This window comes from Protobothrops mucrosquamatus, unplaced genomic scaffold (genome assembly GCF_001527695.2).
Source record: "Protobothrops mucrosquamatus isolate PMUCROS unplaced genomic scaffold, P.Mucros_1.0 scaffold2255, whole genome shotgun sequence".
Lineage (NCBI taxonomy): Eukaryota > Metazoa > Chordata > Lepidosauria > Squamata > Viperidae > Protobothrops > Protobothrops mucrosquamatus.
The window spans coordinates 82,856-96,575 of NW_015388344.1; the positions used below are offsets into that span (position 1 = coordinate 82,856).

General features: G+C 40.2%; 1 protein-coding gene across 1 annotated transcript in view; it reads left to right on the forward strand.

Moving 5' to 3' along the window:
• Positions 1–13,720, forward strand: part of MRAS (muscle RAS oncogene homolog) — a 54,012-nt gene that overhangs the window by 15,648 nt on the left and 24,644 nt on the right. The gene's annotated exons all lie outside the window — the stretch shown is intronic.

Sequence of the window (13,720 nt, forward strand, 5' to 3'; positions counted from 1 at the left end):
GTTTACCTTTTGCAGTCACTGAAACAGGTAAACCACAATGGAAAGCAATCCTACCTTGTTCCCCCCAGGTCTTCACTCTTGTCACTACAGCAACCGACTCCTGGATAACCTTGATTCTCCACTTGGTTTTTCGTTCTTCTTTGCTATTGATTGTCATGCCCTTTGAAAGACCAGAAAGTCCCTTGCTTTCTGTGGAAATATCAGAGAACATTAGTTGGTTGGAGCTGCCTTTTAAGGCTCAGTCCTGCCCACAGCATTTTCAAGAGGACGTGTGACCACCCATTTAAATAGCTCCTCCTACTCATGAGAATGATTATCCTCATTCAAACACCAATGCCGGCTGTACTTGGGCACTCCATAAATTTAAAAGAAAGGTAAAGGTTTCCCCTGCCCAATCGCAACCAACTCAAGGAGGCGGTGCTCCTCTCCATTTCCTAACCAAGTGAGCCAATGTTGTCCAAAGATATTTCCGTAGTCACGTGGCCAGCATGACTATATGGTGAGGTGCACAGAATGCGGTTACCTTCCCATCAAAGTGGTACCTAGTTATCTACTAGTATTTTCATGGTTTCGAACTGCTAGGTGGGCAGGAGCTGGAGCAAGGAACAGGAGCTCATCTCATGGCACGTCGTTGGGTCTCTAACCTGGGTTGCCTGCTTTCCAGCTGACAAGCTCAGAGTCTTTAAACGCTGAGCCATTACGCCCCCTTCCTATATAATAAAAGCAACATCATTACAATGGGGAGCAGAAAAATAGCTACATGCATTAGGATTAGTATATATCAGGGGTAGTCAACCTTGGCTCTTTTATGACTCGTGGACTTCAATTCCCAGAATTCCTGAGCCAGCTTAGCTGGCTCAGGAATTCTGGGAGTTGAAGTCCACGAGTCATAAAAGAGCCAAGGCTGACTACCCCTGGTATATATGCTTCTCCCTTTCTGGTAAAATTAGGTCCATATAAAAAACTACAGTTCTTCATTCTGAAATTAGCAGTCAACTATGCTCAAGCCTGGCTGCATTGGTACTCCCAATTGTAACTGTTCACCATTTGTATCTTTACAACAGTTTAAGTTCACGGCCTGCTTCAGGTATTCAGCACCTCTGGAACTATTTTCTTCCACACTGCTCTTAAGATAATAAAACCCTTACTTTTCCACCCAATTTCATTCCTGAAAGTCTGAGAAGTTGGTTCTGAAAATTCTTTCCTAATAGTTGAGGTGTAATTCAATACAAAAATGTCATATCTTTTTTTTTTCTTCTTCACGAAACTAGCGGGGTTTGCTGTAAATTCTGCACAGATGGCCGTATGTGGGAGGACATGCATTTCCAAATTTGTTCATGTTCATGCTGGTTTTCGTTTTTTAAAAAAAGAACTAGAAAAAATGTTTTATTCTTCTTAAAAAATAGATCTTAGAAAAAGAACCCACAGCTGTTTCTCTTTTTCTTCCATATTACAATTAAAGGCCTGATTCTGTTTTTTCTCTTTGTTCAGCAATTATATGTAATACATAGTGCAACCCCTTCAAGAGCTTGTATGAGATGTCACTTCTAGATTGACTCAAAGTGATAATCTGGACAATTCAGTTACTCATAAGCCATCCTTCCTTTCAGACATTTAGGCAGTTCACAAATGTCACACTTTAGAGAGAGGAACATATCTGACCACGACCCAGAGTCACTGGGAGTCAGGCTGCATATAAATTTAAGCATTTAATAAATTGTTATTATCCTCCACCTGCTTCTCAACAAAATTTGCCAAAACAAAAATTGGAAGAAGGGGTTCTCTCTGCTGCTGTGAATAACGACTAGAAAACGCATAACCAAGTTTCCCTTTTCCATCCGAAACCATTTGGATTTCTCCATGACTATGGAGTCTTCAGAACTATGATGGTCAAATCCTTGAAAGTAAACAATTGGATATTGGTATATGGGTAGGAACTGTATTTTGATCATTGTGGAACAAATGTGGAATGAAATCACTTTAGTGTAAAGAAATTATATGGAGAGCTGGCTGAGAGGGACTCTGAACAGACTATATAATTACACTTTGGTCTTAAAAGCAGGGGGCCTCCAAGATTTCATAAACATCTTCAGGGGAGTGCTTTGTTTCAATTTTCATTAATGTGACACACTCCTTCAGAGCTTTACACAGCTCTCGTGTGCATTGTCAGTTTTATCTCTAAAATCAAAGGATCAGTATACATTGCCTGGATTTCATTCTTCCTGTCTGCTTTGAAAAACCAGAGGAAAGTGTTAATTTCTTTGTGAGAAAGGATAGATTCCTTGTTGCACAGCATGTTCCTTGGTATTGCATAGCTCTTTGTTCAGAGATTCCAGGGTGTTTTGCTTCTGTTGAAATCAGTTGATTAGTTTTGCTGTGGCTTAATCAGTGAAAAAATAATTAGCCTACAGTGTTTCTTCAGCTAAAGAGCCCCATGGTGCAGACAGTCAATAATGTGGAATGTTCTCTGGAAAGGTCTCCATTTCCCTCTCCCTAAATGCCAATGTTTTCCCCAATGACCACCTAGACTCCATCCAGGTGACTTCCAACTGTGTATATCTCAACTCCCAGACAGAGATTGCCCTCATTGGGAATCTAGTCCTTTGTTGATTCCTCTTCTAGCAGGAGTTGTGAGTCCAGGAGTACCCCCAAAGTGCATATCAAGTCTACCTGGGGCAATGACACACCATCCAGGATCAGAGGTAGACAAACCTTGTCACTGGAAGACCCAAATACTCAAAGCCACTCAGACTTGCTTGGGTTGAGTCAAAGCCCATTGCAGCCCATCAAAGCTCCTTCAGCCTCCAGGCACTCTGACAGGACATCACATAGGTAGCTGGGAGTGGCATCACTCAGGTAGCTGGGAGTGGAGACATAAAGATGGGTATCACCAACATATTGATGATACCTCATCCGAAATCATTGGATCACCTATTCCAGTAGCTTCATGTAGATGTTAAATAGGAAAGAGAGAACTGAGTCCTGGAACCTTATAAAGTAGGGGTCATGGGCCAAATCTTCCCCCTATCAATACTGACTGGAACCAACCAGAAGGAAGGAGAACCAGAACAATACAGTGCCACCCATCCCCAACTCTTGAAGCTAGTCCATAAGGATATCATGATCAATGTATCAAAGGTCACTGAGAGGTCATAAAAAGAATGGATGGACAGCCCCCTCCCGCTCCTACCAGAGGTCATCCAAGAGTATGAACAATGCCATCCCAGTCCCATAATCCAGCCTGAATCCTGATTAAAAGAGGTCCAGATAATCAATCCACTTCAGCCAGGGTCCTTCGAAGCTGCCATGTGACCACTCTCTTCCCTCAAAAATGGAAGGTTGGAGACTGAATTAAAATTGTCCAAACTAGTTGAGTCAACCAATAACTCTTTGGGGAGAGGGTGTACCACTTCCTCTTTAAGAGACAGCGAAACTACTCCATCCCTCAAGGAAGAATTAACCAAAACTCAGACCCAATCAAGGGTCCCCTCCTGCGTAGCTTTTAATCAGCCAGCAGAGGCAGAGATCTAACACAAAAGTGGCCAAGTTAGCTGCTGCAAGGACCCTGTTGAGGTCCTCAGGTTTGATGGAACCTCAAGCCTCTGTAACCTTCTTTGGTTCTGCTCCAAGACTAGAGTCAAATGTAGAGAAAATATGAGTGACTCTATTTGCTGAATGTGCAGCATATTCCTCACAACGACCCTGTAGGTGAATCTCAGTATTACTCCCTTCAAGGAGAGACCAAGTCACCCAAAACAGGGTGGAGAAATTGTTTATGTTTTGCTGCTCTTACTGCCACAAGGTAGCCTCTAACAGAGGCTCTAGCTCATGTTTGATCACTTTCACTCCCCATTTTCTGCCAGTGGTACTCTAGGCCAGGGGTCCCCAACCCCCAGTCCATGGACCAGCACCGGGCCACAGCATGCCAGCAACTGGGCACACAAACAAGCAAAGCCCCATCCGCGAGATGCAGGCAGAACACAAAACCACATCCTCTCTGGTCCGTGGAAAAACCTCTCTCCACAGAACCGGTCCCTGGTGCCCAAAAGGTTGGGGATCTCTGCTCTAGACACATCTCTTAGTATGTATTTCAGAGATCTTTAACCCCACTGACTCTGATATGACAACTTATTGGCTTTCTGACTGAGTCATACATTGGTACAGTCTGCCCTCCATTCTGTAGGAAATGTTTCAGAAATGTCACTTTTTTCATACTAGAGACAGTTTTCTATTCTTAAGCCATGCTTATTATTTCCATATGTTTTTTTCAAAATACTTGAATGTATGATACATATAGATAATCAATTAGCAATTACATAGAGATCTGCACTCACCATAAACTAAACATGAAGTAGGAATAAAAAAGAAAAATCATTTTCCTCATCATCACCCTCCCAGAATTAGTCCTTTGTAAAAGAAGGTTACCTGAGGCATTTGAACTATCAATGCCTCACTATCTTGCTTACTGAAATATAAATTAAAGGCACAGAGAAGTGCCACAAGAATACTGAATAAGGATTAAGCAGTGCAGGCTAACCTATTTTGCACCCAATTCAACACAGAGAGTTTCTTTTCTCTCAGTCAAATTCTACATTGCAGAGGGTGAGAAGCCAAACCTGGCTGCCAGTCTGTGAAAGCTGTACAGCAAAGTGTGATTTACTTACTCTTTTCTTTTTGCTCCATTTTACGAAACTGTTTCTAATTAAGCATTTGGGGTTAGGATGCCAAAATTACAGCACAGTTTCTGTCCATTGCCGATCTCCTCCTAATGTGCCTGCCAGGCCAGTTCTGACCTGTTTTTAAGAGAATCAATAGTGCAATCAGAATGGGGGATTCATTTCAGTTATTGGCCAGGGAGCTCACAGAATCCTTCCCAGATCCTAAAATAGTGCATAGGACAGTGACTCCAAACAGACCTCTCCCATTATCTCATTTTCCATGGAAATTTGATAGCATGCTAGTAGTGGAGTTCTGGTTGCTGAAATCTTTTGCCATTTTAACTAAGTTGTACTTGATTAATATTCTTCCTTTAGATTTGTGAGCTAGAGGTTTATTATCTCTGTGACAAAGTCTCATAGAAATACATTACCGCCTCAGTGTTATTGCTGCCTGTACTGTAAATGTGGAAGACAACTGTTAGGGCAAGGAAGTTTTTAGTGGTATTCTCCAGTTTCTTTGTGGGTTTTCTTTCCTTTGTAAGTAATGTGGTTAGTTAAAGTTTTAACTTTCCCCAAATTGTAGAACAATCTCTGAAAAAGGAAGAATATATAGATGCGTATCAAGGATGATGTTTTAATTGAAATGTCCTTGGTACTATTCAGATGATACACCTACTGAGAAGGTGTATCACCACACTATCAACAGGCACTGTGTTATTTACATTTCCTATAATTGTAAAGGGGCGCGATGGCTCAGCAGTTAAAGACATTGAGCTTGACAGCTCAGCTTTGACACCCGAGCGCTGCGCAACAGGGTGACCTTCTGTTACTTGTCCCAGCTCTTGCCCACCTAGCAGTTCAAAATAATGCAAATGTGAGTAGATAAATAGGTACCACTTTGGTAGAAAGATAACAGCACTCTACGCACTTCAGTGTATAGTAATGCTGGCCACATGACAACAGAAATGTCTTCGGACGATGCTGGCTCCCTTGGCTAAGAAATGGAGATGAGCACCATTTCCTAGAGTTGGACACAATTATCTATATTTGTAAACGCCTAAAAGATGGCAAAGACTCTATTTGTTTTGAGAGTCAGTATAGACCTATCCTGGAAAGTTGCTGTAGACTAGAGGGAATAATATGGGGAACATCCATAGGCTTTTGATGAGGATAGAGGCTTCCAGCCACTGAAAGGAAATGAGGTTCTGTCTTGTAGTTACCCTTCTTTTCTGAGAGTTGACATGGCTTGTTTTATTGCTTTATATCAATATTTCATATCTATCCCAATAAAGGTGACTTACACCTTGATTGAAGAGAAGAAGAAGTGAAGCATTAGGTTACCATGTATTAGAAAAAGGAACACCTCCCCAGGATGCAAATATCTCAAGTATGTTAAATTAACATTTACTGCAGTGAGAAATATTGGTGCAAATTTGTTGAAAATATAGTGGATTTCTGTGCATCCACCAAAAAGGCATATATAGGTTCTACATAAAGTTATGACAATATTTTTTTTTTACTTGTCAGTGTTGTTGGCACATTGGAAAAATACACTGTGGATTTGCACTGTCTAGGGCAGGGGTAGGCAACCGTGGCTCTTTTATGACTCGTGGACTTCAACTCCCAGAATTCCTGAGCCAGCATGGCTGGCTCAGGAATTATGGGAGATGAAGTCCACGAGTCATAAAAGAGCCAAGATTTTGCCTACCCCTGGTCTAGGGGACCCTTTTCTGTTTCTTTTGAAGAGAGTTGGCATCAAGTTTTTCAATGGATGGTTTACAGCTTTTGTCCTTGGACAATTCATCTGATGTGTTTCCTCTTCTTCTTAGAAATCCATATATGGACTAAGGTTGACAAATCATAATTACCCCTAGCGTGATTTCAGATGTGTTGTGGTTCATTTCTGGGAATCCCTTCTTTGTTTACGCTGTTTTCTGTGTAAATTTTACAAAGGCAAGCCTCCAGAGACAGTGATCCATCTTGAAATTAGAGTGTGTGTGAGAGAGGGAGAATGTTTATTTTACTCCCAGGATATAGTGGCATTGAACTAGAAGCAAATGAATGTATACATAGGCTGTGCACTGAATTTTGTCAATGAATGCTTGACACACAGCAGTTTAGTCCAAAAATGAAAACTCAACTGTGATTATATGGGATTTGGCTGGGATACAATCCCCATCCTCTCTTGACATCCCCCAAGAAGGTTTATTTAATTCCATGTGTTTTGTTTAAGGATATTGTTTCAAAAATCAAGGCGGGCATATTTGCAGCAGAGAGAATTTTCTATCCACAAACTTGTCAAGAATATGAGCAATCCTTCTTGGATTGGTGGTCAATGTAAACTGTGGGATTGATAATGCTGCCTACATCCATTATAGGCAAAAGAAAATAAATCTTTTGTGGCGGAACTTTGCTTCTCTTCTGGAAATTTAGAAAGCTTGTTTGATATGGAAATTGCTTGGGGGAGAGAGGATGTTAATAAACAGGATGAAATAAATGATAACAATAGTGCACACTATTAGAACTACTAATCTTGAATAAAAAAATGTATCTAAATCTAAAAAGGAACACAAAAGTTCAACCTTAATAATTTAACAATGTAAACATAAAACATCCTGTAAAATTTAAAAAGCTGGGGTATTAATCCAGGAGAACCAAAAATAATTATTACAACACACAAAGCAAACGAATTACTAATGTAAAGCTTGAGACCAATTGTTAACTCACATTCATCATCCTAACGTGGATTTTTAAAAAATTTATAGCCAATTTGCATTTTTGTTAGAAAAAGTTGGAAAACATGGCCTTTAGAACTTCAAAGCAGGATTTCTTCCCCTCCACCCCCCCTTCCCCCAGAGAAAGAGGATTTTACAGCCCTGGAATCTGGGATATTATTTTTATTTGGGGTACTAAAACACAATGCTTATCCCTTATTTGTACAGCAGTTTCTGGCATTTAAAGATTCCTCCAGCTGAACAGAAGGAAAATTGTCAAGACATTATTTTAAAAATTTTATGTTTGTTTGTATCCTGCCTTTATTATTTTTACAAATAACTCAAAGCAATGAACATATCCAACACACCTTCCTCTTCCTATTTTCCCCACAATAACAACCCTGTGAGATGAATTGGATTGAAAGAGAGTGACTGGCCCAAAGTCAGCCAGCTGGCTTTCCTTGGCTAAGGTGTGACTAGAACTCATGGTCTCCCACTTTCTAGCATCATGCCTTAACCACTGCGCCAAATTGTATATAAATAACTCAAGGCAGTAAACATGTATATTTCTTCCTCCTGCTATTTTCCCTACATTAACCCTGTGATGTGAGGGATCAAGGACCTGATCCAAGGACTGATGATTTACATGTATGACATTTCAGCTGTGAGGCCAAGGACATTCTCTGAATAAAGACTGTGCTCTAAAGTTTGTCAGAATCCTTCCTTGGATTCCACAGCAGACCTGATCTTATATCTCTTTCTCATCCAAAATAAACATAAAAGGAGAGTTATAACACTGATCAAAGGATTTCCCCTTTGATTTGCAATGCCTTGAGAAGTTTGATCTGTGGTGACTTGATTAATAATCTGAAGGCATTATTAATTGGGTTATCAGAGGGCTGTGGTTTCTAGGAGAGACTTGCCCATTTCCAGGGATTGTGTTAATGGGAAGGGCCACATTTTGAGAATTCCAAATCATTTCCTTTTTGGATGAGTGTCCTTTTTCTATTATATCTACATGGGCAGACAACTGAACTTCTGGAATATCTGATTTCTTTCTGCTGAATAGTTAATTCAGATGTATTGTTTCTATGTTGCTATACAATAAGGAAAACATTCTTCACTTGAGCGTTAAAAATATTTAAGCAATGGTCATAGCTTCTTTTAAAAAATAAATCCTTGAAGGAATTCATCAAGGAATAGTATCTTCTGTTTTAAAAAATGATGAGCACTTTGTATATAACCTATTCCAGCTGGAGAAATGGAAGCATAACTATACTTTTTATGAAGTTTAAAGGGGCTTAATTAGAGAACCAGTATTGCATAATTACTAGAGGACACATGCACAGCCTTTTACAGCTGGATGGCTACATTGGACCTTTGAGTAGTATATTACACATTTAATTAGAAGTAAATTCAAATTTAAATACAGTACAGATTAATGCAACATTTGGAGATTGGAAGAAGTACCAGTAAAGGAGAATGTTTGTAGTTCAAGTTTGAAATGAGGGGTTCTTGGCGCTCTCTGAGCTTGGATATTTTCTTGCAGACATTTTATTATCCAAACTAGGTAACATCATCGGACTAACACTGATGATGTTATCTAATTTGGGTAATGAAACATCTGCAAGAAAACAACCAAGCTCAGAAAGCACCAAAGACCCCTCACTGGAACAAATACCATGTTCATGTGTTACATCTTCAAGATTAACCAACTTTAGTGGGACATAGGCTTTTTTTATCAGCAGCAAATTTCTTCATCAGATGCCACATTTGGCTAAATTTTAGAAAGGACCTGAGGGCTGCAACAAAGATTTTGAAGGTTGCAGGTTTTATACTCCTGAGCCATACCATTCAACAGGCACTAGATAAGTCACTATTTTATCAGCCTAACCAACCTCATAGGCATTTTAAAAGAATAAAATAGGAAGTCCCTAAGTGAAATAAATGTGGTAAGGAGTAGCAGAAACAACCCAGGTTAACATTAATTTGTTCAATATTGTTACACCAAGCTAAAAAAAAATACAACAGTGGAAAGAGAGTTGTGTTTCTCCCAAGTGGCTATTTGCACATGATGATATGCAGTTAATCTTTTGCGCTAGTCACTTCCATTCCAACACGCATCACAGAGAAAGGTATTAAACCTGTTGCCTTACACAGCACTACTACATTTAAATATCAGTGGAGCTGAAGGATAAAGGCAGCGTTTAAGTGTTTCTGTGTACACTTCTGCAGAGCCAACTATCAGTGTAAATATATTTGAGCCTTAGAGGGGTGTTGTTTTCTTTTTGCTCTTGTTTCTGTACTTGGTCCCTTCCCAAGGATCAATTATCTAATTCTGTCTTCTAGTTATGGGTCCTGAAATCTACTGATGGTGTTAATCTTGCCAATGAACTTGAGATCGTGAGTGGGAAGAGAAAGATGTAATCTGCTCATCCCTTTAGCTGCAGCATTCTGCTTCTGCCTGCCCAAGTAATTGACAGTGATGTGAGTTGTATTTGCTGAGGTTATAATTTTGCGACTCCCGACGTTACAGCTCAGTGTTCATCAAGACGAAATGCTCTTGGCTGACTTTTTTTGTGCCATTCAAGCACCACAAGTACAATATGAATCATATTGCTCCCCTTTCAGCATAGATTGAGAAGAGCGGGTTTGTGGTTTTGTGTGCTCCCCTGAGGTGAAGATGCCTGGCGAGCCTCAAATGGAGCTGAGGATTATAGAGAGGCTCTTTGAAAAGCTTCTTGTTGCTTACACAAACACTTCATAGAAAGGATTCGTGTCGGCTGCCAGGTTTACACTAGGACTTTTAGATGGTGTTCATATTGAGGGACAGAATGGGGGGTTTTACTGGGGGGAAAATGCAGGCCCTACACCGTCTTCCCCAGTTCTTGGTACTCTGCAAAAGTCTCTAGTTGTTGGTCATTGTTGAGACATTGTTGATAGAGAGAATGTCATACAAGTAGTTCTCAACTTACAACCACAGTTGAGCCCAAAATTTATGTTTCTAAGTGAGACACGTGGTAAATGGGTTTTGCCCCATTTTACAACTGTTTGTTGCCACAGTTGTTAAGTGAATCACTGCACTTGTTAAGTTAGTAACAGGATTGTTAAATAAATCTGACTTCCCCACTGGCTTTGCTTAGGTCAGAAGGTCGCAAAAGGTGATCACGTGACCCCGGGACACTGCAACCGTCATAAATATGAACCAGTTGCCTTGTGCCTGAATTTGGATCACATGACCATGGGAATGCTGCAATGATCATAAGTGTGAAAAATGGTCATACGTCACTTTTTGCAGTGCTATTGTAACTTCGAACGATCACTAAATGAACTGCTGTAAATTGAGAATTGGCTGTATTGCTGTTCCATGGATTTTCTGTGGGGCATATTAAGGGCAAGGCCAGACTCCAGCATAAGCTAAACATAAGCTAAACAAGCTTCAAAATATGAAGGGGCCTCCTAAAATTTCAGATATTTTTTTTTAAAATCAGATATAGTTTTATTATTTTATACATTAAAATCTTCATAAAATTAAGTGAAGCTTACATGACCCTCATTACTAGATAAAGATAGGCTTTATTACTACTTGCATCCACACCTCCAAAATGGGACCTTCCCAATCCTATCATGGGTTTTTTAGGTTTCCTGGTAGCTTTGTTGCCAAATTCAGTTGTTACACAGTCTTATTCTCTGTTAGTACTTGTCAAGCAGACTCTCTACAGTTTCCCATAGTCTCACTATGTCTAAATCCTCTGCTGGTTTTAGGTGCGTGGATTTCACAGCCAGTGGAAAAATCATCAACAAATTGCTGTAAATGGTAAAATTTCTAACAGGTGGCTAAGCCTGCCATTCTAGCCATCAATTAATGTTTGCTTCTTCCCCCAGCCCATTTTTGGAGGTGCAATTTTTTCATTGAGTGGAAAATTCACTACTTTCTACACCTTAATTTGGCCTAAATTCTGCAAGCCAATGTTTTTCGACCTTAAAAACTTTAAGATGGGGGGGACTTCAACTCCCAGAATTTCTCAACCAGCACAGCTGGCTGGGGAATTCTGGGAGTTGAAGTCCTCCCATCTTAAAGTTGCTGAGATTAAGAAAATGTAGGCTATAACATTGCTTTGGCCAGGGTCTTCAAACTTGGCCCTTTTATGACTTGTGCACTTCAACTCCCAGAATTCCTCAGCCAGGCATGCTGGCTGAGGAATTCTGGTAGTTGAAGTCCACAGGTCATAAAAGGGCCAAGTTTGAAGGCCCTTGCTTTAGGCTATATCACTTGCCTGGACATACTATCATGGCAAAGCAGACACTGGAAAATATTGACTGACTTTTTTTGTTGCCTCACATACAGTAAACCAACTTAAATAGGCTTTCCTGGATGTGCCCAGTATTTAGATCAGGGGTGTCAAACTCGCAACGTCACGTGATGTGTTGCAATGTATCGTGACTTTTCTCCCATTGCCGGCAATGAGGGCGCGGTTTTGGTGTGACGCATCTGGCCCATGGGCCGGCAGTTTGACACCTCTGATTTAGATCCTCAGAAAAGCCATAAGCAGAGTTAGCATAGCCACTGCAGGCATCGGTATATCATATGCAACTTTAACTGCTCTAATGGTATGTGGAAATGACCTTGAGGGATGAGAGGAGGAGATACTGCCTAGGAAACAACGGGACAAGAGAGGGAGAAGCCCCCAGGGGCTAAATAGTCAAAGGAAGAAATTTAGGAAGGACCTGCCCTAGTTGACCAGGCAGTTAAAAGTGGCTGCAGGAGATTTGTGCCTTCAGACTTGCAAGATTCTTTTAATATAACCTTGCAATAAGATAGATTTAGCTTATCTCATTGTCTTTCCTATCTGGGTTATCTGGAAGGGTTGAAACTGAAGATCTGGACACTCTATTGTGGGGGCCTATTGTAAAATTTAGTAGGGAATATTTTGGTATAAACATACTTAAGGTTGCACTGTTAGGGCTCTTTCTAAGCCATCAATGAATGGGATGGATGAAGACCCAGATTGTATATTTATGTGTGTGTGTGTGTGTGTGTGTGTGTGTATGTGTGTGTGTGTGTGTGTGTGTATATATATATATATATATATATATATATATATATATATATATATATATATATATATATGCATGAGGGTCCTACTGATTGCTTTTAAGCTGATTAGGAGACAGAAGAGGGCTACCACAAACATACTAAGACAATCCAGCATCTGTTGTGTATGAGTTGTGTGTTTTTTTCTGAAGGTTTCATAACAGGATTAAGCCATTTGAACGTCACACATGTTACCATGGCTACAGTAAATCATTTTCATGCACAGCTTCTGAGTCAGGAAGTTTCTCTCCAAAATGTCTCCTTATTTCCATAGAACTTTCTCTCTGTTTTTTTCCATGGCTGGGTTCTGAACTTCATAATCCCTTTCAAACTGTGAGGATTAATTACTGCTCAGAACGGGAAGCAAAATCATATAACTTTAACTTACTGACTGACTTCCTCTTGAACTAATCTAGCATTTGGAAGTCCAGCCAGAAGGAACTAGAGTATTAATGGCCGCTTTTAGGAAATGTAATGCTCACAGAAAATAAAACTTTTAGCGAATGGTCCGAGTGAATGCCTCTGCTCAAAGTGTTCTTGAAGACCTTGCCTGAATTTAGGAAGGCCCATATAATGGGGGCAATAATTAATTTTAACCTAAGCTTTTTCCTAAACTTTGAAAGTTATATTTGAATGATCAGCTTCAACTTCAGGTAAGGAAATATTTTTGTTTGTTTGCAATTGTGGTAAATATCTGTAGCTCAGGTGTAGGATGAGGGCGAAGGTTTGTTCTACAAGCTTGTGGGTTGGTTTCCAAACATATCGTTACCCATCTTCAGTGGGGTTTAGGGGATCCCCTAAACCAGTGTTTCTCAACCTTGACAATTTTAAGGCATGTGGACTTCAACTCCCAGAATTCCACAGCCAGCATTGCTGGCTGTGGAATTCTGGGAGTTGAAGTCCACATGCCTTAAAATTGTCAAGGTTGAGAAACACTGCCCTAAACGCTGCTGAAGATGTTACCTAGCCTGGTAATGAAACGTTTGGAAACCAACCCGCAAGCTCGGAGAATGAACCTTCACCCTCAGTTTTGTTTGTGTCTGTGGTGGAAATCCAAGCCACGTCTTCCTGGTCCTCAGGCCTTTGCAAATCTTGTGAAAAGAACACAACTGCAAATCTGCAGCTCTTGGCAAAGTGGCATATATTTATTACTTCATCCCCAAGTCATTTGAGCTTTTACCGTATATTTTTCTTAATACGATACAAACAAAGAAGACAATAGAACAAATTTCCCCATAACAGAATAGCTAACA